The 26,432-nt window shown below is 40.1% G+C and overlaps 1 long non-coding RNA gene across 1 annotated transcript in view; it reads left to right on the top strand.

Annotated features, from left to right (window-relative positions):
- The window catches only part of LOC105494181 (uncharacterized), a 217,783-nt gene that overhangs the window by 100,366 nt on the left and 90,985 nt on the right, over positions 1-26,432 (top strand). Inside the window, exon 10 of the long non-coding RNA XR_011622333.1 lies at positions 24,478-24,655. This is a non-coding gene — a long non-coding RNA (uncharacterized lncRNA). The remainder of the gene's footprint in view (positions 1-24,477; positions 24,656-26,432) is intronic.

Here is a 26,432-nt window from a genome sequence, read left to right on the forward strand (position 1 = left end):
CTTTGTATTGGGTTACAAACTCATTTCACTTTTGGTTTGATTTCCTTATTTCATTAATTGCTTTCCCTATTTACTGTTAACTATTCATTCTTAACCTTCTCCAGTTTGCACCATCTCATTTGATAGCTTGACCTTGTAGTATGACTTTTTACTTCTAACCTGGGAAAAATGAGCTAATTTCTATAGTCTGGCTGTTTTATTATTTTCTGGTGCTACTTGGATGGTTACCTTACAAAGTTAATACATAACAAAGCAAGTTAATGTTATCAGAAGACTTTTTTAAACCCTTGGCTGAAAAGAGAGAAGACATTTAAAGCAATTAAAAAATCATAAGTATTTATGAGATATAAAATGCATACTTGTGTTATACAGTGCTAAGTGTTTGTAATCCTCCCAAGGATTCTAGAGAGAAACGAAGACTCTGCAACAGTCTAATTTAGCCATTAGTACCGACGTGGCTATGGACAAGTCACTGAATTGTAACCACTTGCCCCAACAATTCCATTGAGGAAGTAAGAAAACACATCTATATCCTCTTTACTTTAGAGGTAGGTCACCCTATACCATCTTTCAGTAAAACTACAATGCGTCATCTTTCATGTTCACGAAACTTGTTCTTACAATATAAATGGAATCCCATGGTTTGGAGAAAAGTCAATTTGGAAAGCAAGCCATTTCTCCATTCTAGTTTATTCAATATCTTTATTGGAGGTATTCTTCATTAAACATAAATGAAGGTGCCCTTTGAGAGGCATGTGACAGTGATCCCTCTTATTTAGACCTCAGCAAAATCAAAACATAATGGATTAAACCTATATCTGTCAAAGTATTATTTGCAATCCAAAGGTCTTTTAGATCTAAAGCAGAACAATCAGAATGTGACTAAGATAGTAAAGATAGAGTGAAACACTGAATCCCAATGCTCAACATGAACTCCAGGAAAGGGAATCTAAACTACTAGAATTTGGCAGTGTTGACCCAGGGAAGAGGCCCATGTGGTGGTTTGCTATAGAGAGGAAAGACAGAGACAGGTGTCACTATATCCATGACGTCATGCTCGCCAGGGTACCGTCCATCTTATTAGACACCTGACACACAGAAGGAGATGTTCTTGCTCCGTGATCCCCAAAATTTAAGCCTATGTCCTTATATGTGTATGTTTATTTATAAATTATGCTTACTTATTATTATTAGCTAATATCTTAGGGCACAACATCCTCTTAGAGCCAGATCATCCTTAACAATGGATCTTGTAAATCCCTATCTAAAAGGTTTTCTTAGTAATTATATATATATAGTGCATATAACTATAATTATAATAATAATAATTTTTTTTTGAGACAGAATCTCTCTTTTAGAGATTCTGGAGTGCAGAGGCGTGATCTGGCTCATTGCAACCTCCATCTCCTGGGTTCAGTGATCCTCCTTCCTCAGCCTCCCAAGTAGCTGGGATTACAGACACTTGCTACCGTGCCTGGTTAATTTTTGTATTTTTAGTAGAGATGGTATTTTGCCGTGTTGGCCAGGCTGGTCTTGAATTCCTGACCTCAAGTGATCCACCCACCTCAACCTCCCAAAGTCGTGGGATTACAGGCATGAGCCACCGCGTCTGACCTAGTGTATATAATTATATATAGTGTATATTTTTGTGGCTAATTTCTCAGATCAGAATCGACTGTTGTGTTTTTAACTTCATTGTGTGGCAGTTCTTGAGCAAAGGTGATTGCTCCACGCTTTTTCATACTTTCCACTTGCCTTTCATTATTAGAAGTACCCCTGTTCATTAGTTTTTTCCAGGATTTTTTAAAAGATGTTTGTGCATTTTGTTTAGCCTAAACTTGATAACACAATATAATATAATAATGTGAGGTAACAACATTATAGACACATAACATGTAAATTCACTTATGTAAACTGCAACAAGTCTCAATGAGAGCAAAGGCTAGGGGTCATGCCTTGACTGTCTCTGTCCTCCCACCCAACATGGAAAGGTGACATGAGAATCTCTGACTTGTACACCCCTGAGATTGCTAAAGTGGAAACAGAAATTTCCCGTACTGTTTTCCTAGCACTCAATGGAAAGTGTTGTATACCTATCGGGAGGCACAGCCTTTGACTAACAAACATTTCATTCATCATAATGACAAATCCCCTACAGCCAATGAATAAGTCCATACCAGGAGAGAAAACATACTGATCAGGGTTTGCAAATATTCCAGACAAACTGATAGTTAGTCTTTCATTATACAATAGCAAAATACTCCCAGATACAGGGGCAAAGGCAAATTCTTAGACCTGCAAGCAAACTCGGATCCAGGGGCATAGTGTAGAGATCAAGAGCATACCACGGGTCGCCTAAATGCCAACTGGTGTCCAGGAGCCTGAGGGGTCATCATGCTCTAAATTTCAGCCAGCCAGTTTGTCCTCTGTACATGCCATGTAGCAAGTTCTTTGATCCATTCGTTGTAATACGGGGGCAGTAAAAAGACCACACAGATCTTTATAGCTGGTACATTGTGATTGATTATCTCTGCTTAATGTTTTATAAGCATTTTGGGGGGGAGTGCTACTGAGATGGAAAACGTGGGCTTGGGTCTCATCAGACCAGTCTCTGTTTTCTGAACTAGCTCCGGTTTCCTGCAGCCCCCCTGAATGAGTCCCCACCTTCTTCTCCCAGTGCCGCCTTCCCAACCACAGGGCAGCTCAAAGGCAGTCTGAACCAGGAAGCCTTTCTTCTCTCCCATACAATGATTTCTCCCGCCTCTATACTTTTATAGTACTTTGTACCTAGTACAGCTTTTGTTACCTTTATGTGAGTTTCTTTCTCCCTCATTCAAAGGTAAACTCCTTGAAAGCAAAGACCATGCTTTATATTCTTCCAAACACAGGGTGCAGCACCTTGAAAGGCAAGTGCACAGTAGCCGCTTCTAGAAAGGTATTAAATTGGCCATCCAACTTTGAGGTTCCTAGGCACTTTTTTTGGCTATGTTCTTTGCAGATTATTAAACAGCTAATGTTTCAGTTAATACCATAGAAGATCAAATTGCCAAACACATGATAACTGTATTCAACATGAGTATCTATATAAACCTAATGAACTATCTGTGTCGACTTGATTTCGAATTCAAATTGCTTTCATATTTTCTAAAAAAAAAACAGTTTGGTCACTTTCACAGTTTGAAAGGAAAAATCTTTCAAAACATGCTTTAAAAAGTCACCCCAAATGCTTTGGCATCAAAATGGGCCTTGCAGAACAACTATTCTGATGCGGGAAGGGTAAGCTAATCAACTGTTTGATAGCCTTTGGCATACAAAGGTCTTACAAACTAAAGAGAGCACATTTGCAGTGTACAATGGGTGTGACAAAAACTTGGTTCAAAAGGTTCTAGTGAAGTCTAATGTCCTACAGGCTCCATCACCCTCAATTCTTGAGTGTTCCTGAACTTCTTTTTTTTTTTTTTTTTTTGAAACAAAGTCTCACCTTGTTGCCCTGACTGGGGTGCAGTGGTGCGATCTTGACTCACTGCAACCTCCGCCTCCCGGGTTCAAGCAATTCTCCTGCCTCAGCCTCCCAACTAGCTGGGATTACAGGTGCCCGCCACCATGCCCAGCTAATTTTTGTATTTTTAGTAGAGGCGGGGTTTCACCATGTTGGTCAGGCTGGTCTCGAACTCCTGACCTTGTGATCCACCCACCTCGACCTACCAAAGTGCTAGGATTATAGGCGTGAGCCACCGTGCCCAGCCAAGTGTTCCTGAATTTCTACAACATGCCACTCTTTGGCGTTATAGCAACAGTAGCTTTCCCATAGAGAATATTGATACCTGCAATGGCTCAACACCACTAATGGCCCCAGAGCTGAAAACAGTTTTCCTGGCACAGGCAATAAGCCTCGGTTGGGAGTCCTGAGCCCAAGCAGTGCCTGACTCCACGTTGACTCACCATGCAAGCCTGGGCCAACCACTTCACTTGTGTGTTCTTCACTGTCTCCATTCCATTGCTCAAGAAGAGGAATAATCCCTACTGCATAGGGATGAATCGGAAAATATTGGTAAAACTCCCTGAAATCTCCACTAGAAAAGTGTGGTTGAAAGATAATTACACACCAGTAGATTTTGCCAAGGAAATTATGCAAGCAGGGAAAAACTATTCAGTCAAGAAATACTGTCCAATGCGAATTAGTTCCTAACATATCCTAAGTAGATAATATAATATTTTTCTGTTTTTCACATTAAGGAGCTAAAGCGATTTTTTAAAAAACGGTTTCACAGTCTAAAAAAAAATTTGAAAAATTGTTTTTCATTAATTCATTATTTTTTAGAGACAAAGTCTCACTCTGTTGCCCAGGCTGGAATGCAGTGACTGGGTGAGTATAGCTCACTGCAGCCTGAAACTTCTGGGCCCAAGGGGTCCCCCCACTCCTGCCTCCTGAGTGGCTAGGACAGGCATGCACCAACATACTCAGCTAATTTTTTAAAGTTTTTATAGAGATGGGATCTCACTATGTTGCCCAGGTTGGTCTTAAACTACTGGCCTCAAGAGATCCTCCCACGTTGGCCTCCCAAGGTGCTGGGATTACAGGTGTGACCCACTGCACCCAGCCAGGAATATTTTTCATAAGTAGACATTAAGAATACTATAGTATTAGTAAGACATTAGTATACTATATAGTATACTATATAGTATCCACGAGACCTGGACATAGTCATATGAACCTTCATATGTAATGCTACTATAATTCCTAGAGTGAAGAGTAATTATTACAGAAAATAATAGCTTCCATACTCCTTAAAATAGTGGTGTTGTTTACCCTCATTTGTTTTAAGATTGTTATGATGAGGAAGCCAGTGGATACACAAAACTCCTTGAATAGAAATCAGATTCTAGACTAAGCACGGTGGTACATGCCTGGAATTCCAACACTTTGGGAGGCCTACGCAGAAGGATTGCTTGAGGCCAGGAGTTTGAGGCCAGCCTGGACAACATAGGGAGACACCATCTCTAGAATAAATTTTTAAAAATTAGCCAGGCATAGTGGTGCATGCCTGTAGTCCCAGCAACTCAGGAGGCCAAAGGGGAAGGATCACTTGAACCAAGGAGATTGAGGCTATAGTGAACCATGATTGCACCACTGTACTCCAGCCTGGGCTACAGAGCAAAAAGCTGTGAAAGGAAGGAAGGGAGAATGGAAGGAAGGAAGGAAGGAAGGAAGGAAGGAAGGAAGGAAGGAAGGAAGGAAGGAAGGAAGGAAGGAAGGAAGGAAGGAAGGAAAGAAGGAAGGAAGGAAGGAAGGGAGGGAGGGAGGGAGGGAGGGAGGGAGGGAATCAAAGAGAGAGAGACAGAGAAAGAGAGAGAGACAGAGAGACAGAGAGAGAGAGAGAGAGAGAAGATAGACTTCCACCTCTTGTTAAGCATTAGATGACTGTCTTCCACATAAGCCATTTTCCTCCCAATTATTGGTGGTCACCACCAAAGCTCTAGTGTCTGCAATGTGCTGTCCTTGATCCAACTCTTTGATGTGCTAGATATAAATTCACATTTTCACTGAATCAGCATGTGTTACATGTTTGCTTCTTCTTCCCAAATTGCTTTGGTTTTCTGTACAAGTATGCTTACTTTGGCTAAGCCAAGATGTCCCACCTTCTGGATGGCCTTGGTCAGTCTGCTGGTCCCTGGGAGCCATGATAAAGCATGGAAGAATCTGGTTCCAAATTGATATTTGATTGTTATTTTTGGATCTCTCAAGCAAATCACAGGAAAATTGATTTTCTTTAGTGACCTCCTGCACCTACTCAACCTTTTATGTTGCTCTAACTTGGTTTTATTTCATTCTATGTTTAGAGTTTTTGTATATGTGCCATGCGAGATTAATAGAGCTGATGGAAATCAGGTTGACTAATTAGAGGGAGTTTTGGAAGCTCATACAATCAAACTTCATTTCTTATTTAAGACTGACAGATAAAGTGTTATCTTGCAGATGTCGCTTTGGATGTATTCACTTGTCATGAAGACATGAATTACCTTATCCTATAAAGAAGAGGAACTCTTTCCACTTGTATCATATCTTTAAGGTGGCTGTTCACATACAATGCTAAATCATCTCTCATGTTTAACCAAACCATTCAACTATACTCCACTCATGATCCAAATATCCAGTTTCATCATATCACGACTTCAGAATCATGGTTGATCTTGAACTCCAACTTTCCCATAGGGGCATTTGCTCATCCTCACCACCTCCAGTGGTGTGGTTCTATGCATGGCCCACCCCCTTGTGTTTCTCTGCTCGACACCTGCAATAGTCCTTGGGAGACCCTCGTAGTGCAGGAAGGGCACTTTCCTTGAGAACTGGCCTTGGACATGAGCGTTGTCCTCTCTTTGGCAAGTTAGTTCTAAGCTGGTAACATATTCTTCCCTAAAATCCTCATGTCACAACAGAGACTAAACTCCGACTTTAAACAGTTCACCAGAAACTTAGTTATGAGAGGAGAGTGTAGCCTTGGACTGGAAGTGGTGAGTTTCAGGGTCCCCGGCCTGTCTTCCAGGACCCTGTCGCTCAGTCTGTGTGATTCCCCCAGGCTGGCTCCCTGTTCATGCTGCCTCCCCTCCTCCATCACATGGACCTATAAGGGACTCACTGTCCCCAGAATCCAGGCCCAGCTGCCCTCAGGTCCTGAAAGGAAAGTTCCTTCCCTTACTCAAAGTACCCTCTTCTCCCCCCTTATTTTTCACAGCTGAACATCAGCCTATTCCCAGTTAGACTGACGGTGAGAAAATTTCTTTCCTCTAAAGGAAATCCACCAGAAGAAAAACTACATCAGAAAATAATATTTAAGCCTCCTTACGTGATGAGTTATTCTGACAGATATCACCATGTGGGGGACATACCAAGTGCCTGGCTGAACTGCTGTCCTGGGGATGTCCTTCCTTCCTCAGTCCACAGGCCTCGGCTCTGGAGTTCTGAAAAACCACTCCACACACAGAGTTGCACACGCAAAGCTACAAGAATAGGCAACAGCTAACAGCAAAGGGCCCTGAAAGTCGGATGGGCCTAGAAATGCTGGAACAGGCACCCCCCTCCCTCACAGACAACTGTGTCTCCCAGACAGAAGTTTGGCTCATTCCTTCCCCAAAATTTATGTTATCAAATAGAACACTTAACTTCTCGGTCTAAAACATCTGTGTTCGGGTTAATACTGACTTCACATTTCCCTCTAGAACAGTGGGTGAATATTTGATTTACATTTCTGTAAATAAATGGCAGACTCAAGTGGTTTTCCCAGACCAAAAACAACAATTTGCCTCTGAGGTAAATTCGTGTCCCCACCCTTAGAGACTGGAAATTGCTTGCAGCTTTAAATGTTTTCCTTCTTTTCCCAGCTACTAAAGATCAAGTTTCTAACAATATCTTAGGGCCAGTGCCAGCGAGGGTAACCCATTGCATGTCAGTAGAATTATGAGAATCATGGCTATTTCGGGGGTTCTGCTGACTGTTCAATCATAGATGCCAGTGATTCTCAAATGTGGACCCCAGAGAAGTAGCATCACCTGGGAACTTGTCAGATGTGTGAATTTGCAGATTTCATCTCAGACAGCAGAATGAGAAATTGTGGAGATGCAATCCAACAGCAGTATTTTAGCAAGCCCTGCAGGCACAGCTGAACACTGGTAGACACCAACCATGGCAGAAAGTTGCAACAAGAATGAATGGTTCCATGAGCAGATTCATTGGAAAGACGCACATAATGTCTTCCAGCTGCAGTTTCTGGGTTCTGGTCCTGCCTTTGGATCCTGGTAAGAGGGGTCAGGCCCAGTGGACCCAGATCTCACAAACTCTGCCACAAAAGATGCTTGATTTTTCTTATCTGGGCCAAAAAATTTTAGAAATCTCAGTAACTACTTGAATGATTACAGAAGCAGACCGTGTGAGTTGAACAGAACCCCTAGGCCAGAGAAAGCAAGGATGAGAATGATTGACAGGTTGGGAGAGGGGAGATTTAGGGGAGGGATGTGATTGCCACCTCTGTCCTAGGAGAGCAGAGTAAGAGTGCCTGCTTATCTTTAAGCTGGCTGTCCCCAACGGTCCACAGTAGATATCTAGCAGACCAATTCCTCAGATATCTGTATTCTTTCCTTCTACTTAAGGGATGTGGTTTTAGGAGACCCTTAGAACTACCCAGAAATGCTGAGTCAGACAAGTGAGGCATAAGGAAAAGGTCTCCATCCCTGTCTGTCTCCCTAGGAAGTTGAATCACTGGTCATCCCAGGCTACCCAGGACAGCCCAGAAATCCTGAGCTAGGACACAGTTTCCACCCTACTGTGCCCCGGGAGGCTGTGCAACCCCTTAGGCTGAGGATAACAGGGCTGGCCCAGGGGACAGCATTGCCCCCAGATCATATGGGTGACTCCCAATGAATAGGCTATAGGATAAGGCTATCATGGATAAGAATGCAAGGCAGGCAGTGTAACTTAAATATTTTGGCTTTTAGTCTATGGGCCTTCAATGATGCTCCTCTCCCAGCCCTGAAAATGTTAAAGGTATGCCTACAAATTATTTAGAAATTAAATTCAGCTCTATTAATTAAGTGGTGAGTATCCACCATGTGGAAGGCACGGTGCTCAGTTTCATGGCACACACAAAGATGAGTTAAGTCTGCGTCTGTCCCCAAGCTATGACTAACTGGTAGCCAAAGGCAACCATGAGCACTGCCAACTTACCACACCCAAGGTGTAATAACAACTCCAAGGTAGTGCTAAAGAAACCCCTATGGAAAAAACACACAAAGGAAGAGGGACGCTTGACCTTGAAAAATCCAGAAAGCTCCTGGGAAGACATGGCATTTCAGCAGATCTCTGTGCTGCTTACCAACCCAGACTTTCCTCCAGACTCAGGAGCCACCCTGGGAGAATGCCTCATTTCCTGTCCTTGCTCGACATGAACAGTAGGCAGCGGAAAGTGGCTTCTAAAACCCAGTGCCTGTCCCCAGACCTATGAATCTACCTCAGGCTGCAGAGGGGAGTTTGGAAGGCCTGGCCAAGAGTGAGGGGCCCAATCCTGGTGACTGCTGTATTTGTGCTTAGCTCTTATTGGTAGACACAGGAAATTATTCTTTTGTGCTACGTCTAACATAAAATGCATCTCCTCAGAATGCCTTTATCACATGCAGGAGTCACCTTGTAATCAAAAAACATGCCTCACAATGCATTCTCTTCTGAAACTGTCTAGGAGACTAAAATCTTGTTTCCACATTGCAGGGTCATAAACAAAATGAACGAACTCAGACATCGGCAAACTGTGGCCCAGGCACCAAGTCTGGCACACCACCTGTTTGTAAATAAAGTTTTATTAGAACACATCCACACCCATTCATTTAAAGATGGCAGAGTTGATAGTTGCAACAGAAACTGCATGGCCCAGGAAGCTTAACATATTTATAGAAAACACTTGCCATTCCCTCATTCATTCAAAGGCAATCAATATGCAAAAGGAAAAAGCCTTTAAATCTTCACCAAATTCCAATCTCTGCCCCAAGTAGCTTTACTTATAGTTCAAGGTTGGAGAATTTTGTAACTTTAAACAAATGAAAGCCAGAAAGTGAGGCAGAAGGCAGACAGCATCAGTCAAAGTCCTGGAAGAAAATAGAATTCCCCACAGATGGTTTGCATGAAGAGACTTTAATAAAAAAGTCACTTCCAGAAGTATAGACAAAGTTAAAGGAAGGAACAAGAGATGTTGGAGCAGTCAAAGGCAGGCAACAGAAAGAAGCCATTAGTGCCCCTTGGGCAGAAGGGACAAGTGCAAGAAAGGATGTTCCTGGGGCCAAGGAGGAAGGGCCACCCTGTAGGAGCTATAGTCATGCAAGGGCACAGCTGCCAACAGCAAGGCAGCTTCCAAGCTGGCGGGAATGGAGAAGAAACGCCTAACACTCTTTATCTGTCCCCCACTTTTTACTGTTGCTTCCCACTGGAATGGGAATGCAGTCCAAAGTTGTCAATTTTCTGGGGACAGATAAGAGAGATAAGATAGGATATGTTGGGGAGGTAAGTGACCAGTACACATACCCCAAAAAACAACATGATGTGAAGATTAAGAAATGTTGCCTATATTGATTAGGATTTCTGTTGCAAGTAGATAAACCCAACTCAAACCGGCTTATATAATGAGGAAATGTATTAACTCATATTATAGAGAGATCAGAGGTCTCAAATGTCATCAAGGGGATCTAAGTATTTGCATTTCCCTGCTCTATCTATCTCAATAAGGTCAACATTATTCCAAGGCTGGTTTACCAGTAGCAATTAAGAAAGCATGTCTCCTTGTTCACATTTGGACATGGTGAGGCCGAGGTGGAGATGAGGAAATGAACAGTGTTTAAGGCATTTTCTCTCCATTCCCACTACTTTGAAGCTGTGTTTTGGTGTCCCTCTGTGACTACAGTGTCACATACATATATATGTGTGTACATATATATACATACACATATATGTGCATACATGTATACATACATATATACACATATAGGTGTATATGTACACATACACATATACGTACGTGTATATATACATACATGTATATATGTACACACATATACATGCATATATACATATACATGTATATATGTATATATACATGTATACATGCATATATATTTGTGTTATACACACATCTATGTATATACATATATAGACAAACTCACATATATTTATATATTTTCTTCTTTCCCTCTAAGATTTTTAAAGCTATCCTGAACTCTCTTTATATTTCATTTTCTCTAGCTAGCTTAGACCTGAAATTCCAGAACCAATCACTGTCCAGGGGAATAAATTACTGATTTAGACTAATCATCTGAAGGAAGGATGAATGGGATTATGGGCATTGGGAAGCCCACGACATAAGGTATTGATACAAACACCATATTATTGTCTCCTTTCACATGTGTTTCCTCTCTCTACACCCCATTATCTGTAGTTGTTTATCACCCAGATCTTCATCTGACACATGAGGCTCCTTCTGGCAAACTGTGGGGTGATGGTACCTGCTCTTGTTCAGAGTTAAAACATAACTCCTTACCCAAGCAGTTTATGTGACTCCAGAAAAAGCCAAAAGGTAACTTCTGGAAAAAGAGAAAGTTGCCATGTCTAACTAAAGATCCAATTAGACTTTCTCCCAAATCTTTGGTAAATCATCCTTCCTTTGTAGTTTAACTTCCTCCTCCATAATTAAGATATATAATGGTTGCAACCCCACAGCAAGAGAAATTACATAATGTGGGCTCAGACAGTTTCACAGCTGAAATTAATTTGAAAGCCTTTTAAGAGGTGTTAAGTGTTTTTCACACTTTTCCCTGCACCTGGTAGCTCTTGGGTCCCATTGGTGAAATCTCCCTTTGGTCTTTGATTGATGGGCTTTATATAAACATTACAAAGCAAACTTAGAGCTTGCCTTCATATAGATTTCTCTCTTCATCATGGGCACACTATTGCCACTGACCTGATCCTAACCTTCATCCTATCCAGAATGGCCTAAGATTTTAATCTAGTTTTTACAGGAAAGAGTAAAAAAAAAAGTTACCTATTGTTCCCAGATGTCAAGACGCTGAACAGAGGCACGCTGAGGTAGAGTGTGGTGAGGATGCTTGGCAGTGACTTGTCAGTGGTACATGGCTTCCTGAGATTAGCAACTGTCAGAAAGGCATAGCCCCTTCTTACGCAACAGAATTCACATTGAATGGATAACTAGCCAACTTTGTTTAAAGCTTCATTGAAACTGGGATGCTCTTTATTTTTCCTACATATTTTTAATACTTGGCTGGGCTGATAAAATTGGTGACTCTGGATTATGGACCAAAATAGATTCCCTATTCACCTCAGGATTTAAAAACAAAATACCCATTACACGTACAGGCACAAGGGCAAGAGTCTTGGCAGGTGCTGAAATATCCATTTCTAATAGGATCCAAAGCACAGGAACTCAATATGTTTTAGGGCATTAGAAAGTAAAGTCCTGGCCAGCAGAAATAAGCCAGGACCTTAATGCCTTCTTTTAAAATCCAAAATTCCCTATGCTAAACTCAGGCGCATGTTTATAGTTTCCAAGTTATTTTTCTTGCAAAAAATTAATCTAAAATCTTGACAAACCATAGCATTTTTATGAGTTTCCATAGTGGCTTTTCTATACACATTGCAATAAATTCCCGATGAAAATTATTATTATATTAATCAGCAGTGACTCATTTAAAATTATAGTTTGGGATCGCTTATTTTTAAAAAGGTCCAATTTCATTTTTATCGCTGCCCAAGTTTATTTTTTACTTAAAATTCACGTCACAATTCGGAACAGGAAATGCCACTGGAAAGTTGTTTTTCAAACCAAGAATTTTGTTTCCAAAAAGAGAGAATGAGAGAACAAATGAAAATGATAATGCCAATAATTATGTGTTACATGATTTTTATAACCAAGCAGTTTATTACAGCTGCTTTTGTGGGTGCTACAAAATATTTGAACAGGTTTTCAAACCAGTCAGCAATTTATTAAACACTAGTGATTGTTATTACAGGTTGAGTTTTATGATCTAAAGTTGATGTATTTGCATGGAAACCAGAAGGACACGTACCAGGCCAGCGTTCTGCTTCAAAAATGCTACCCAGGGCCAGGCGTGGTGGCTCACACCTGTAATCCCAGCACTTTGGGAGGATGAGGCGGGCAAATCACAAGGTCAGGAGATCGAGACCATCCTGGTTAACACGGTGAAACCCCGTCTCTACCAAAAATACAAAAAATTAGCTGGGCGTGGTGGCAGGCACCTGTAGCACTCGAGAGGCTGAGGCAGGAGAATGGCATGAACCCAGAGCTTGCAGTGAGCCAAGATCGCACCACTGCACTCCAGCCTGCGTGACAGAGCGAGACTCCATATCAAAAAAAAAAAAAAAAGAAAGAAAATGCTACCTGGTACTTGGTTCACCTTTGAACCACTTATTAGGGCACTTCAAGACTCCAAGAGGGAGAAGCTGCTGAGGAAGCAAATAGGTTTCAAGGAACTAAGAAAGACATTTGAATGATCCTTGCAAAGTCAGTTGACAATCTGTCGACGAGCAAAAAAATAGCAGTTCATTTAAAAAAGAAAACTCAGGTGTACACATTTATGTAAATTTATGAGTACCTCACTTAATGAACCCTAATCAACACCTTATTTAATGAAATAACAACCAACTGATATATGATGCTAAAAGAGCCTAGAGCCCCAAAAGGAATGGGCTTAATGATTTTTTTCTCCTTATTTAGTAATACTATTAGAGAAATAGATGAAGAGGTGAATCACATGTCATGCAAGATTAAATCTGTCGCTCTATTTACTTAATCAAATACATTATTGTTGCCACAATAAGCAGTGAATTTAAAAATTTCCTTAGCAAACTCATAAAACTATTACCAAGTCCAAAATTTATGAACGTGTCAATAAGAATGTTTTTTTAACAAAACCTGAATTGATAGGCCACTTTCAACTGCCAATTCTTCAAAAAATAACTAATGACAAAATCTCCTGGTCTCAGTCATCTTTTGGGAAGACCACCCTGATCTTAAACCTCATATCAAGTATATTAAGTGTCAAGTTACATGTTTGTCTTTGACTCAAAGAGAAATCCACTCTTTCTCAAAGTCTGTAGGTTCTGTAGGTCCTCTGCGGACAGGGACCATGACAATCATCCCCATGCCCAGCAACATCTACACACAATATACTCAAAATAGCTATGCAATCAATATTGGCTGAAGACCTTACAGAATGACTGAATGAGTGGACATCAGACTGAAAGTATCCAGGAGCGCTCTTCTCTCTCTCTCTCTCTCTCTCTCTCTCTCTCTCTCTCTCTCTCTCCCCTTAATAACGATAGAAACTCTGCAAGACTTAGTAAAGCATCATTCTGATGAAACTCAGGGATGCTATTTCCCTTCAGGGTAACAGCCCGTTATGATCTTATAGGACCTGAGTAATGGGCTTGGGTTTACAATACTAACATTTAAGAACCTATTCTTTCTGGGCGCTTTGTCTAAAACAAACAAACACACAAAAAAGCTAAACAAGAACTTAAGTATATAAACTGAAAGAGTAGTCTTGGAGTTCACATAGCCGGTATGTACCTGAGAGAGTAATAAAATCTGTTTTCTATGCACCTGTATTTTTATTTTAACAAGTATAGAAATGTTTATTCAGATAATCTTTTTGCACAAAAAACTCATAATTGTGGCCAGACGTAGTGGCTCACGCCTGTAATCCCAGCACTTTGGGAGGCTGAGGCGGGTGGATCACGAGGTCAGGCGATCAAGACCATCCAACAACATGGTGAAACCCCATCTCTACTAAAAATACAAAATAATAATAATAATAATTATTATTATTATTATTATTATCCGGGCATGGTGGCGGGCACCTGTAGTCCCAGCTATTCGGGAGGCTGAGGCCGGTGAATGGCGTGAACCCAGGAGGCAGAGCTCGCAGTGAGCTGAGATTGAGCCACTGCACCCCAGCCTGGGCGACAGAGCAAGATTCCATCTAAAAAAAACCAAAAAAACAAAGCACACACACACACACACACTCTTTTTTTTTTTTTTTTTTTTTTTTTTTTTTTTTTTTTTTTGAGGCGGAGTCTCGCTCTGTCGCCCAGGCTGGAGTGCAGTGGCGCGATCTCGGCTCACTGCAAGCTCCGCCTCCCGGGTTCCCGCCATTCTCCTGCCTCAGCCTCCCGAGTAGCTGGGACTACAGGCGCCGCCACCACGCCCGGCTAATTTTTTTGTATTTTTAGTGGAGACGGGGTTTCATTGTGTTAGCCAGGATGGTCTCGATCTCCTGACCTCGTGATCCGCCCGTCTCGGCCTCCCAAAGTGCTGGCATTACAGGCTTGAGCCACCGCGCCCGGCCACACACTCTTAATTGTACTCTTCAACCACAGCACAAGAAATTGTTAACAGAAATATTTTATTGTTTTGTAATTAAATGTATCCATGTTTTCTGGGTTTTGTATCATGCTTAAAAAGGCCTTTCCCCTACCAGGATTAGCTGAAAATTCTTTTCTAGCATTTTTGTTGTTTCCCTATTTACCCTTAATCTTGCATCCACTTTGTATTTATTTTAATGTAAGGAGAAGGATAAGAATCCAATGTGATTTTTTCTTAGATAACTGTGCAAAAGCCCTACATTCTTAATTTAAAAAACTGTATTTTCTCACGGATACACAGTGACAGCTTTTCATATCCTAAATCCACATAGATTGCTTTGTCAGTTTCTGTGCAATTCTATTATCTGTTTGTTTATTTGTAGTTGCATGCCTTCATGTTTTAATTACAGTGGATTTATATTGTTAATATGCCTAATATCCTTCCATTATTCTTTTCCTTCAGATTGTTACGTTCTATTTTTTCAGTTATTTTTTAGATGAATATGAAAATCAGTTTATTTAGTTCTAAAACTCTCCCAGTAGTATTTATCCTAGGCTTATGATAAATTTATAGATTGATTGAGGGAAAATTGACCTCATGGGGATGAGTCTTCTATTCAAGAACAAGATACATCCTTTCAAGTTTTCGATTTTCCCTTTGCCTCTCAGTGATTTGAAGTTTTCTCCACATAGATTTTGCACAACTCTAAACTTCTTCCTAGACATTTACCATTTTTGTGGCCACTACATATTTTATTCTATTGTTTTTTAAAATACCAGGTAAATTTAATTAAAGCCATTTAGAAAGAACCCAGCAACTTTAAAAACAGAAATGTTTTGCGACCCACTCAACAGTGGGCATATGAAGTGAAGAGATGATGTCATTAGTAAGAAGTTTGACTGAGTGGGATAAAGGATCCTATGAATTCACAGGGCCACTGTCAGTTTGGGGAAGTTTTCCACATGGTACCAGAACTATTTGGAATCCAGAAGTTAACTTTTGTCTCACCAAAAATGGGAAGAAGAGGAGTGAACAAAGAGTCAGAAAAGAAGGGTGAAATCCTACACAAATAGATAAACTAACAATTTATCTTATAATAAGTAGCAGCTGGGGACATTTTCCAGGAAGAAATGCAGGAGATAAATTCTTCTTAAAATCCGCAGATGCATGAATCTGGGCAAGGGCATGATGCAGGCTTTCTACTGAAGTCTGAATGCTAAGAAATTGCAACTAAAATTTTTACAAAAACCTAATACTTCTCGTCTAGCTTGATGTAAAGAGGTGACCATTCCTGTGCAAATGTGTACCAGACACCTAGAAAGAAATCAGTAGAGAGCTAAAAACCTGAATGAAGACACCAACAAAATAAATGAGATTTAGATAGGGCTGTCTCACCCTACCATTCTTGTATGTTTCATGAAATCTATTAGAAGGAAGAGAAGTTGTAGTAAAAGTAATGCTGTCTGTTAATTGTGGTTTGTTACATGCATATAATGACTTTTCTTGAAAATAATTGACTAATTTTTACATAGCCATATTCCATAGTGTGGAATCCTCAATCCATTTTTCTGTTGTCTTTATAAAGTTCTATATTTTTTAAAAAAATCCCCTTTGTCTACTGATACAGATGAATACCAACCGGTTTTAAGCTCAACTTGCAGTTGATTTGAGAACTATGGCTTCTACAGTAATTGGTTAAGTGGTAAACCACACCCATAAAACAGAATGTCTTTTCATAGAATACTGTTGTGCCAGGACATATTTCTCCCTAAATCTGCTAACTATTACACTTTTATCTTACGGAATCCTAGTACTACTAACCAGTACAATTGACTCTTGTATATTAGTATTCCATCTAGTCAACTTGCTGAATTCACCTATTATTTCCAAATAATTTATCCATAAAGGCATTTGGGTGTTCTATGTAGACAATAACAATGGCAATTTTATACACTCTTTTCCAAACCTAATGCCTTTAATATGTTTTCTTGTGACATTGTGCAAGTTAGGATCTAAAATACAGTGTTGACTAGAATAGTGACAGGGAGCAAGTTTGTCTAACCTAATTTCAAAGGGAATGGTTTCCTTCCAACTTACTTTTAAACAAAACTTTAGAAAGATAACATTTACAATTTTCTGCATAGGCCATTTATTAGAAGAAATAATCAGTAGAAAATGAACAAACAGTGCAAATTTGTGTGTGTGCGTATACAAAATTTTAAAATGTAACATCTCCCTTTAAGTCCAAAGTATTATCCTATGCCATGAGAAATAAGGTCACATTGTCCAAAAGTCCATAAGTCTGATATTGACAATTTTTCCTGAAATAACAGAAGTTATTCTCTTTTCCAGAAGGTTTTTAACAGTTGCATTGATTTCATTTGCCCTTTTAAATGTATAAGTACAATCATGAGCCTTTATTTCAAGGGCTAAAGGCTATGAGCCCCATCAAAGTCACCTAGGGGCCAAGCGAGGTGGCTCACACCTGTATTCCTAGCACTTTGGGAGGCCGAGGCGGGTGGATCACCTGAGGTCAGGAGTTCAAGACCAGCCTGGCCAACATGGTGAAACCCTGTCTCTACTAAAAATGCAAAATATTAGCTGGTCGTGGTGGTACATGCCTGTAATCCCAGCTACTCAGGAGGCCGAGGTAGGAGAATCGCTTGAAACCAGGAGGTAGAGGCTGCAATGAGCCGAGATCGTGCCATTGCACTCCAGCCTGGGCAATAAGAGCAAAACTCCATCACAAACAAACAAACAAGCAAGCCAAAAACGATAACAAAAAAAGAAGTCACCTAGGGAATTTTTAAAAACTAGATTATAGGATCCCAACCACAAAACCATGGAACTGAAATCTCCAGGGTGGAATAAGTGTTTGGGGTAAACATTCAAGTTTGAGAATCACTGAGATCACTGGTTTCTGTTTCTTTATTAATTTAGACTCAGAATAGGAGGACTGACCTATGTTGCACTTTATAAATCTTAAATTTTAAGATTCCGTGGTTTAAAAACTATATTAAATAATTCACACTTATAGTAGAGTGCATAAATAACAACTAGGGCCAGAAACAGAACAACTTAGAAACATAGAAATTCCTGTGTTTGTGTATTTCCAAAGACAATTCTTGCCTCCCCGGAAGTAACCATTATTCTAACTCTTGTGAATATCATTTTCGGTTTCTTCTTTATTGTTCTACACCATGTATGATGATCCTTAAACATAGTTTATTTTTTAATTTTATATAAACTAGCCGTGCATGGACGTTAACATCTGCAATCCTGGCACTTTGAGAGACTGAGATGGGAGGATCCCTTGAGCCTGGGAAGTCAAGGCTGCAGTGAGCTTTGATTATGTGACTGCATGCCAGCCTGGGCAACAGAGTGAGACTCTGTCTAAAAAAAAAAAAAAAAAAAAAATCTAGGGCGGGGGCAGTGGCTCACACCTATAATCCCAGCACTTTGGGAGGCGAAGGCAGGTGGATCATTTGAGGTCAGGAGTTAAAGACAGCCTGGCTGATACAGTGAAACCCTGTCTCTACTGAAAATACAAAAATTAGCCACTCATGGTGGTGCATGCCTGTAATCCCTGCTACTTGGGAGGTTAAGGCAGGAGAATTGCTGGAATCCAGGTGATGGAGGCTGCAGTGAGCCAAGTTGAATGCCACTGCACTCCAGTCTGGGCAACAGAGTGAGACTCCATTTAAAAAAAAAAAAATTCTATAAACTGATTTATATTATATGATTTCTTTTGTCTTGCATCTTTTTTCAAATTATGCTTATAAGATTCATCCATATTGTTATTTAGCTGTAGCTCAGTCTTGTTCACTACTGTATAATATTCCATTTTCTGTATAACACATTTATTCACCCATTCTGCTTTTGATGAATATTTAATTTTTTTCACAAATTTTGGGTATTATAAGCAATATTGCAATTAGTTTTCTTATCCTTTATCTTGGGGCACATATGCATAAGTTTCTTTTGAATGCATATATACACTCATACACTGCCACATGCGTGCACACAATCCTCATTTGTCACAGTGCTGTGTTAAAACTTGTATATGTCAGAACTGTGTCCTCGCTTTGCAGATTCTGTGGTAACTTATCACTATTACCTTAGTTGTCATAGAACTGTGCAAAATGAGGACACATTTCCAATATACAAAAGTTTCCGTTAACACAGGATTAGATAAAACAAGGTCTGCTTGGGCACATATATATACCTAGGTGTAGAATTGCTGGGTCGTAAGAATTTGTATTCTTGATTTAATTAAAGACTACCAAACAGTTTTCCAAAGTGGCTGTACTAATTTACTTTTCTGTCAGCAGTTTGTCAAAGTGCCCATCCCTCCACATCCATATCCACACTTGGTATTTCCCTTATTACTACTGAAGGTGAGCACCTTGTCACATGTGGTAAAAGAAAAACCTTAGACAGGTTAAATGTAAATTAAATTTAAATGAAAGTTAACAAAACAAAGTTTAACTGAGCAAAAAAACGATCCTTAAATCTGGCTGCCCCCTGAACCAGGAGGCTAGACTCAGAGAGACTCCAGTGCAGCCACATGGCAGAAGAAGATTTATGGATACAAAAAGGAAAGCGACATATAGAAAACAGAAGTGAGGTACAGAAACAGCCAGGTTGGTTACAGCTTGGCTTCTGCCTTATTTGAACACAGTTTGAACAGCTGGCCACCTTTGATTGGCAAAAACTCGGTGATTGGCACAAGAGTCTGACACCATTCTTTTAGACATCCAGTGAGATTACAGTTCATTATGTATGGCGAAACCGCTAGGCTGAACTTAAAATATATAAAGAGACAGCTTTATGCTAATTTTAACACATGTTTTTGTTGGCTGTGTGTATTTTTTTTAAAAAAGTGAAACATCAGCATAGGTATTTATCTGGTTTCCTATTGAGTTGAACATTATTCTATACTAGAAGAAATAAGGTAACATTATCTAAAAGTCTGTAAGTCTGATGTCAATATTTCAATATCAGACTTATGGAGTTTTGGACAGTGTTTTCTTTCCCTTATTTATTTATAGACATCCTTTATATATTCTGATATATATGCTGGTATGTTAAATATCTGTTTCTCAAGTGTATACTATTATTCGATGAACAGAAGTTCTCAATTTTATATGTTGTTAAATTTATCAATATTTTCTTTTGCACTTACTGCTTTTGTGACTGCTTAGGAAAAAACCCACCCTAAAGTCTGAAAGATTTTTACTTAAATAATTTCCTAAAAATTTAAGATTTTGCTTTTGGTATTTAGGCTCTTAATTCATCTGAAGTTGATTTTTGTTTACAGTAAACATTTTTGTTTATTGTTAAACATTTGCTCAAATAAATTTTACAAAAATTTTAAACATGATTCAAATAGAGAAATGAGGACTGACTTAATTTTGTGTGCTGCTTAGATGACAGTCAGCCTTTTGCTGATTTCTCAAGATCTTCTCTCTGTAACTAATCTTTACTAGGAAGGTCAAACGCCTTCCTCTAAAGATCCAGCCCTCCCACCAATTCAGCTAAGGGACTTTACTGTCTTCAGTTTATTCATTTGTAAAATCTGGATAATGTATGTACCTCAAAGGGATGTTGTGAGGACTAAACAAGATAACATGTGAATTACTTAGCTCTGTGCATCCCACAAACACCAGAACGTCAGTGGCCCAGCGCTGACACTGGTTGATCCATCCAGAAAGGAATCCTTCCCAGTCTGACTTGAAATAACAGTAACAATAGCATCTCCGCCTGAGCCACATGAGAAGGGGGTGGGCCTCTGTGGTCATCAGTGCCACAAAGCAAAGGGAAGAATTATTCTTCCATTGTCATGGAAATTACTGAAGCAATGTGGAGTAACACCACTGAGACAGTCTCAAAGAGGGCACCCATTCTGATTCAAAGATTGTGTGAGGGGTGTAAAATCTGAGAATCTGGGTTCTCTTGAATTCCTGGGATTCTATGCTGCGTTGAATAATCTTTGCCCCATAAAGGTCATGGGAGAAGCCTCAGTCATCTTGATCTCCTACATCACTGTTAACAATCTTAACTCTCTGCCTCTTATTGCTAGAGTTTCCTTTGCACAATCCTATTAAATATGGCATAGTTACCCGAACCACAAGTAATTACACTTCCAGGAAGTTTTCTCACCCAGTTGGAAAAAACTGAATTGGTATCTAACGTCTGAAAACACTGATTGACTTCTCCTCTGTGAGACAATGCAGCCCACCTTCTTCGACAAATCATGAGAAAGATTAAGGGGTGGTGAGAGATGTCTGCCCTTCAACACTTAAGAAATTGTATCTTACTGTGGCTGGTTTTTATCTTGTGTATGTATATGAGTAAGCTCAGCAAAGCCCTTCCTGCTGAAATTGTGGCTTGCGTTTTATCAGAAATCATTTGAGATCTCATGTATGAGGCCAGTCTTTGAAATTTTCATGCTGAAAATGTTTCCAATGAGGAACTGAAACTCCTCTGCATTCCCACATTTTATTTTATTTTATTTTATTTTATTTTATTTTATTTTATTTTATTTTATTTCAATTCAAGGGCTTGCATCCCTCTCATATAGGGATGCATTAGCTTGTATTTCTAGCTAGTGGTAAAGTTTTAACAATTGGCAGCATGCCCTCACCCCTGAACTCATGAGAGAGCTACAGTCCCCATCGACCTCCTGCCTCCACCTCCCTTGCCCAGGCAACTCTTTCACATCTTCTCATTGCCTTCTTTGGAATCAGGTTTCCAGGAATGGTTGGGCCAGATGGAGAAATCAACTGGGAACTTCATGCCTCATTGACAAGAGAGGAGAGGTGGGGAAATCCTCCCAACTGAAATGTTAACTCATTCCCTGTTGTGGTTACTTAGGACTGTCATCAAGAAAGTTCCAACTGCCTAGTGAGGAAGTGGGATGTTTTGGTTTTCATATTTGTGCAATATAATTCCAGAAGAAATAAACAGAGAAAGCTGGTGTGTGTGTGTGTGTGTGTGTGTGTGTGTGTGTGTGTGTGTCTGTGTGTTCAGCACAGAAACAATAGATCATCTGAAGTATATGGGTATGAAGTGAGAAAGTGAGCAAAGGAATGAAACATCACAGCCTGCTGATCACCTTGATCTTCAGCCTTTTCTATATTGCTTTTCTTCAATAGTCATTGTCCAATACTTAGAGCCCAGACTGAAGCCGGAAATCACACAGTGACATCGGAGGGGCGTAATGGAGTGTCGGGGGAGGATTCACCCGATGAATTTACGGGGAACAGTGTTTAGGTACATATGGAAAATTGCACTTGGTTGCCACCGCCAGTCTAGGAAATGAAGAGTTTCTCTGGACTGGGGTCTGACAGAACCCAGCCTTTCCGTTTGCCTTCAGATGGTATGTGTGCACACGTGCAGACAGAAACTTGAATTGGCCAGAAGTGAGAGGTGACAAAAGTCCTGCTGACTTCTATTTATTCAAAGTGGGAAGAAAAAGAGGTAGCTCTTGTTATGCAGGGAACTCCCTGAACTAAAATTATTTGTTCTCAGCCTTCTATGTGCCCTGGGACATGCAGCAGAGTGACGACCGGTCTAGACACCTCCAGACTGCAAGGCCACAGCGCAGGCACACCCACAGTGAAATAATGAGCATGTGAACCTACGTGGGGAAGAGCATGAACCCACGGGAATGCAGCGCTCTCCCTCCTGATGCCAAACCCTCCATCCCACCCCCTCCATCACATCTTCCCCTCTCCAGAATCTTAGCATTTACCCCATTTAAATAAAAATTTAGATTTTGACCACGTCTTTTCTTCATCTTCTTCAGAAAATTCAACAAAGGCTAACAAAAAAAAGGGGGTGTGGGGTGAATTTTTGTAAATTCTGTTGTCTAGAGACCCTGACTACTCTGGAGTTTGATCCTTGGACCAGCAACTTGAATGCTATCCAGGAGCTTGTTACAATGCGGCTTTTCAGACTCCACCCTTACCTACTCAATTAGAATCTGCACTTTAGCACGTTTCCAGGTGATTCCTATGCACTGTATCATTGGAGAAGCAGTGGTCTAGTAGCTTCTTTCACTAAATCTTTATCACAATGGCTAACAACTAGCAAACCTAAGTTCCAATTACTTTTTGTTCTCATTTTTTAATCTCAGAGGTCCTAACTAATGGTTGGCAGTGTAGCCATATAAAGAACAGTAAAAGAGGCTGGCCTGTAATCCCAGCACTTTGGGAGGCCGAGGTGGATGGATCACTTGAGGTCAAGAGTTCCAGACCAGCCTGGCCAACATGGTGAAACTCCATCTCTACTAAAAATACAAAACTTAGCTGGGCGCGGTGGCACACGCCTGTTATCCCAGCCACTCTGGAGGCTGAGGCAGGAGAATCGCTTGAACCCAGGAGGCAGAGGTTGCAGTAAGCCAAGATTGTGCCACTGCACTCCAGCCTGGGCAGCAGAGTGAGACTCCGTCTCAAAAAAAAAAAAAAAAAAAAGGTGAAAGAGAAGTTAGGCATCTCTTAGTTCCTGGCTATTCTAAGTGTGGTCCTCAGACAGCAGCATCAACATCACCTGGGAGCTTGTTGAAAGGTAGGATCTGAGATCCCACCCTAAATCTACTGAATCCGAATCTGCATTTTAACAACATTCTTCCCCAGGTGATGTGGGCGCACATTAAAGTGTGCAAGTGCTGGTCTAGAACACAATGAGGTCATATATCCTATTTAATTTTACTAAGATTGCTTTTTTTTTTTTTTTCATTTGTATACATCCTTTCCTGGAAAGTTAGATCTAGCAAGATGCAGTAAGGACAGTTACATAATTTCAACTTATTTTTCCTGCTTATTTAGTCCATCTCTCATAGTTGGTGAGAAGAAAGGAGTGATGAAAGTATTGACTAATTACACAGATGGTTGCTGCTACTCTGTTTGCTGTGGGTAGATGGAATTGTCATCCTAAACAAGGTCATCATACCAGTGTTCTGGCAGGGCCTGAGAGAGAAGCTAAAGATTATTCTTTTCACCAAAATATCAAAAAAAAATTTAAATAAAGCAACAGATCATCTCTGCTATTTACTCTCTGACTTAGGAAAGTCTACAGAAATCACAAATGATATATAATCTACATAGTAATCAAGCTTAAATTTTACTGCTTTTATTTCACAAAATCTCTCCAAGTGTCTTGGTTTTACGTTTGTTAATATGCTGTTATGAACTCATAATGATCACATGTGTGAACTTTGTATGCATGACAGTCAGATATGTTCCTGTTTTTGGTGGGGAATGTTTTTGTGGTATCTAATAGCATGTGTAATAACTCTGTTTCTAATGCTCTGTGGTTACCGGTAAGCCACGTGGGCACTTCAAACTACACTAATTTCCCATTGATACCTAACGTCTCAAAATATGAGAAACAGAGTTCCTGATGTCCCCTTTCATGGTCAGCCTTACAGAGTAGAACAGGGAAATTCTCTGTCTCACCAAAGTTAATTTTAAACCTAAAACAGATTCGTACATGTCCCGGCAACTCTCAGGGCTGGTAATCCTTGGAATCTCTATTCTAGGAAAAGGAACTATGAGAAGTTCACCTACAGAGACAGAGGAGGAATTGATCTTCCTCAGGCTTGTACTCTTAAGGGGAGTGAGGAAAGCATATATCTGAGAAGCAATGACTCTCCAAAACCCAGGAGCCAAGAAGAGGGAGAAAGGGGCCTGCCCTGGATTTCTGCACAGGCACAGCAGGTATTCTGGTGGTCAGGGGTCAATAGTAAACTCTCTAGAAGCAGGAGAAGTCAACACAAGGGCCCAGATTGGAAAACTGTGTGAAAACTGTTGGTTAGTCCTCCAAGCACTTCCTGAAACAACAAGGCAAAACTTTGAAATGGGACTAACAAATCTGCATTGGGCAAACCACAGAAAACTGAATTAGGAATTAATGGGAAAGTATTTGCAAACAAAAGTTAATGAGATCTAGGAAAACTCTGGTTGAGATCAATTCAGTGGGACCTGTCCTCTCAGCACACAGGCCAGCAACAGTGCGCTCTAGGTGAAGGAGGCATAGAGCTCCCCTCAGCTCTGCAGTGTCTTCACAATAGCACGAGTGAATGTCTTGCCTTCCTGGTAAACCAGGAGTAGAGTCAACATTTATCATCGCTGTTCACACCAGGAAACCAGAACCAAGATGTCAAGTAATTTACACCGCACAGACCACCCTCCATCTTTCGGGTTTGCTTATCTTAGGAACTCATTTCAGGTGAAATACATTCAGCTAACAAGACCTTTTGCTTGATTACATAAAGGCTGTTATGCATTTTTATTTTATTTCATTTTGAGTCACTGTTAAAAAGGAGACATTAAGTGTCATTCTCTTTTGACTTAAGAGGATGAAAAATATTCATGGAAATTATAATTGGGAGAAAAAAATCAAGAAGTTTAGTCAAAAGTAGAGAAGAGTTTTTTTTTTTTTTTTGGTTTTCTTTTAATCTGAATTTCCCATCTTCAGATATCTAGTTTCTTAAACTATCCATATACATTATGAAGAAATGGAAATGTAGTGTGCCTTCATGGAAATTTGATCATTTCGCAAAGCGTTAATTGGGAAGTTTGGCAAAGCTACATCAACACCTCTCAAACTGAGAGTGTAGTGCTTGATTCTTTATGACAATCTTCCTATAAAGGGGAAACTCCCATTTTCTAATCTTTCTCCAGGGGCAATAGTCTAAGCTCTTGGCCTAATTGAATCTAAATACGCCCCAGGAAGTAGGAGCCAAATCAACCTCTACCTGAGCACTGAAGAATTTCCAAGTAAAATATTTGTATTAAATGAGTCTTTTGAAGACCTGTCTAGACTCCAAAGAGCTGCAGATTTCTTGGAATCCAGGGAGTCTTGAGGACTGGCCTATACCAGTGCCACCGTATTTCATAAAAGCAGTGTGATAGAATTTTAAAGTGGTCTTTTGCAAATTGAAGTAATGAGAGAACAGGTCAGGGAGGGCAGGGATACAGGCATAAGAAAAAGGTCCTGGGGTTTTTCTTTTTTCCAAAAATAATTTTGTTTATTAATGCAAAGAAACAACAACAACAAAAACCCCTGGAAACGTCTTCATTATCTTCCAGTAGGGGAATTTTTAATGTGACAGTATACCTTTGATGGTGGTTAAGAATGTAGGCTGTGGAGTCGGACCGACTCTGGCAAGACCCATCTCTGAGGCTTAGTTTTCTCATCAGCAAAGCATGGAGGTAATCCTGATACCAGCCTCATAATGTTGCTGTAAAGATACAATAATGACTGCAAAGTATTATTGATTGTTATTGTAAAGTATTATTATGACTATGCATAGCTCAGAGTAGTCACTTGATAAATGTTAGCAATTATTGTAATTCTCATGATTATTTCCATCTAGGGGAATACTGTGCAAGAATGAAAAATGATAATGTGGAGAGTAAATCTATGTTTATCAATGGGTGAAGATTACTCCTACCACCATGACCACCACTACTTCTACTAACTTGATAAACA

The sequence above is a fragment of the Macaca nemestrina genome, chromosome 4 (genome assembly GCF_043159975.1).
Source record: "Macaca nemestrina isolate mMacNem1 chromosome 4, mMacNem.hap1, whole genome shotgun sequence".
Lineage (NCBI taxonomy): Eukaryota > Metazoa > Chordata > Mammalia > Primates > Cercopithecidae > Macaca > Macaca nemestrina.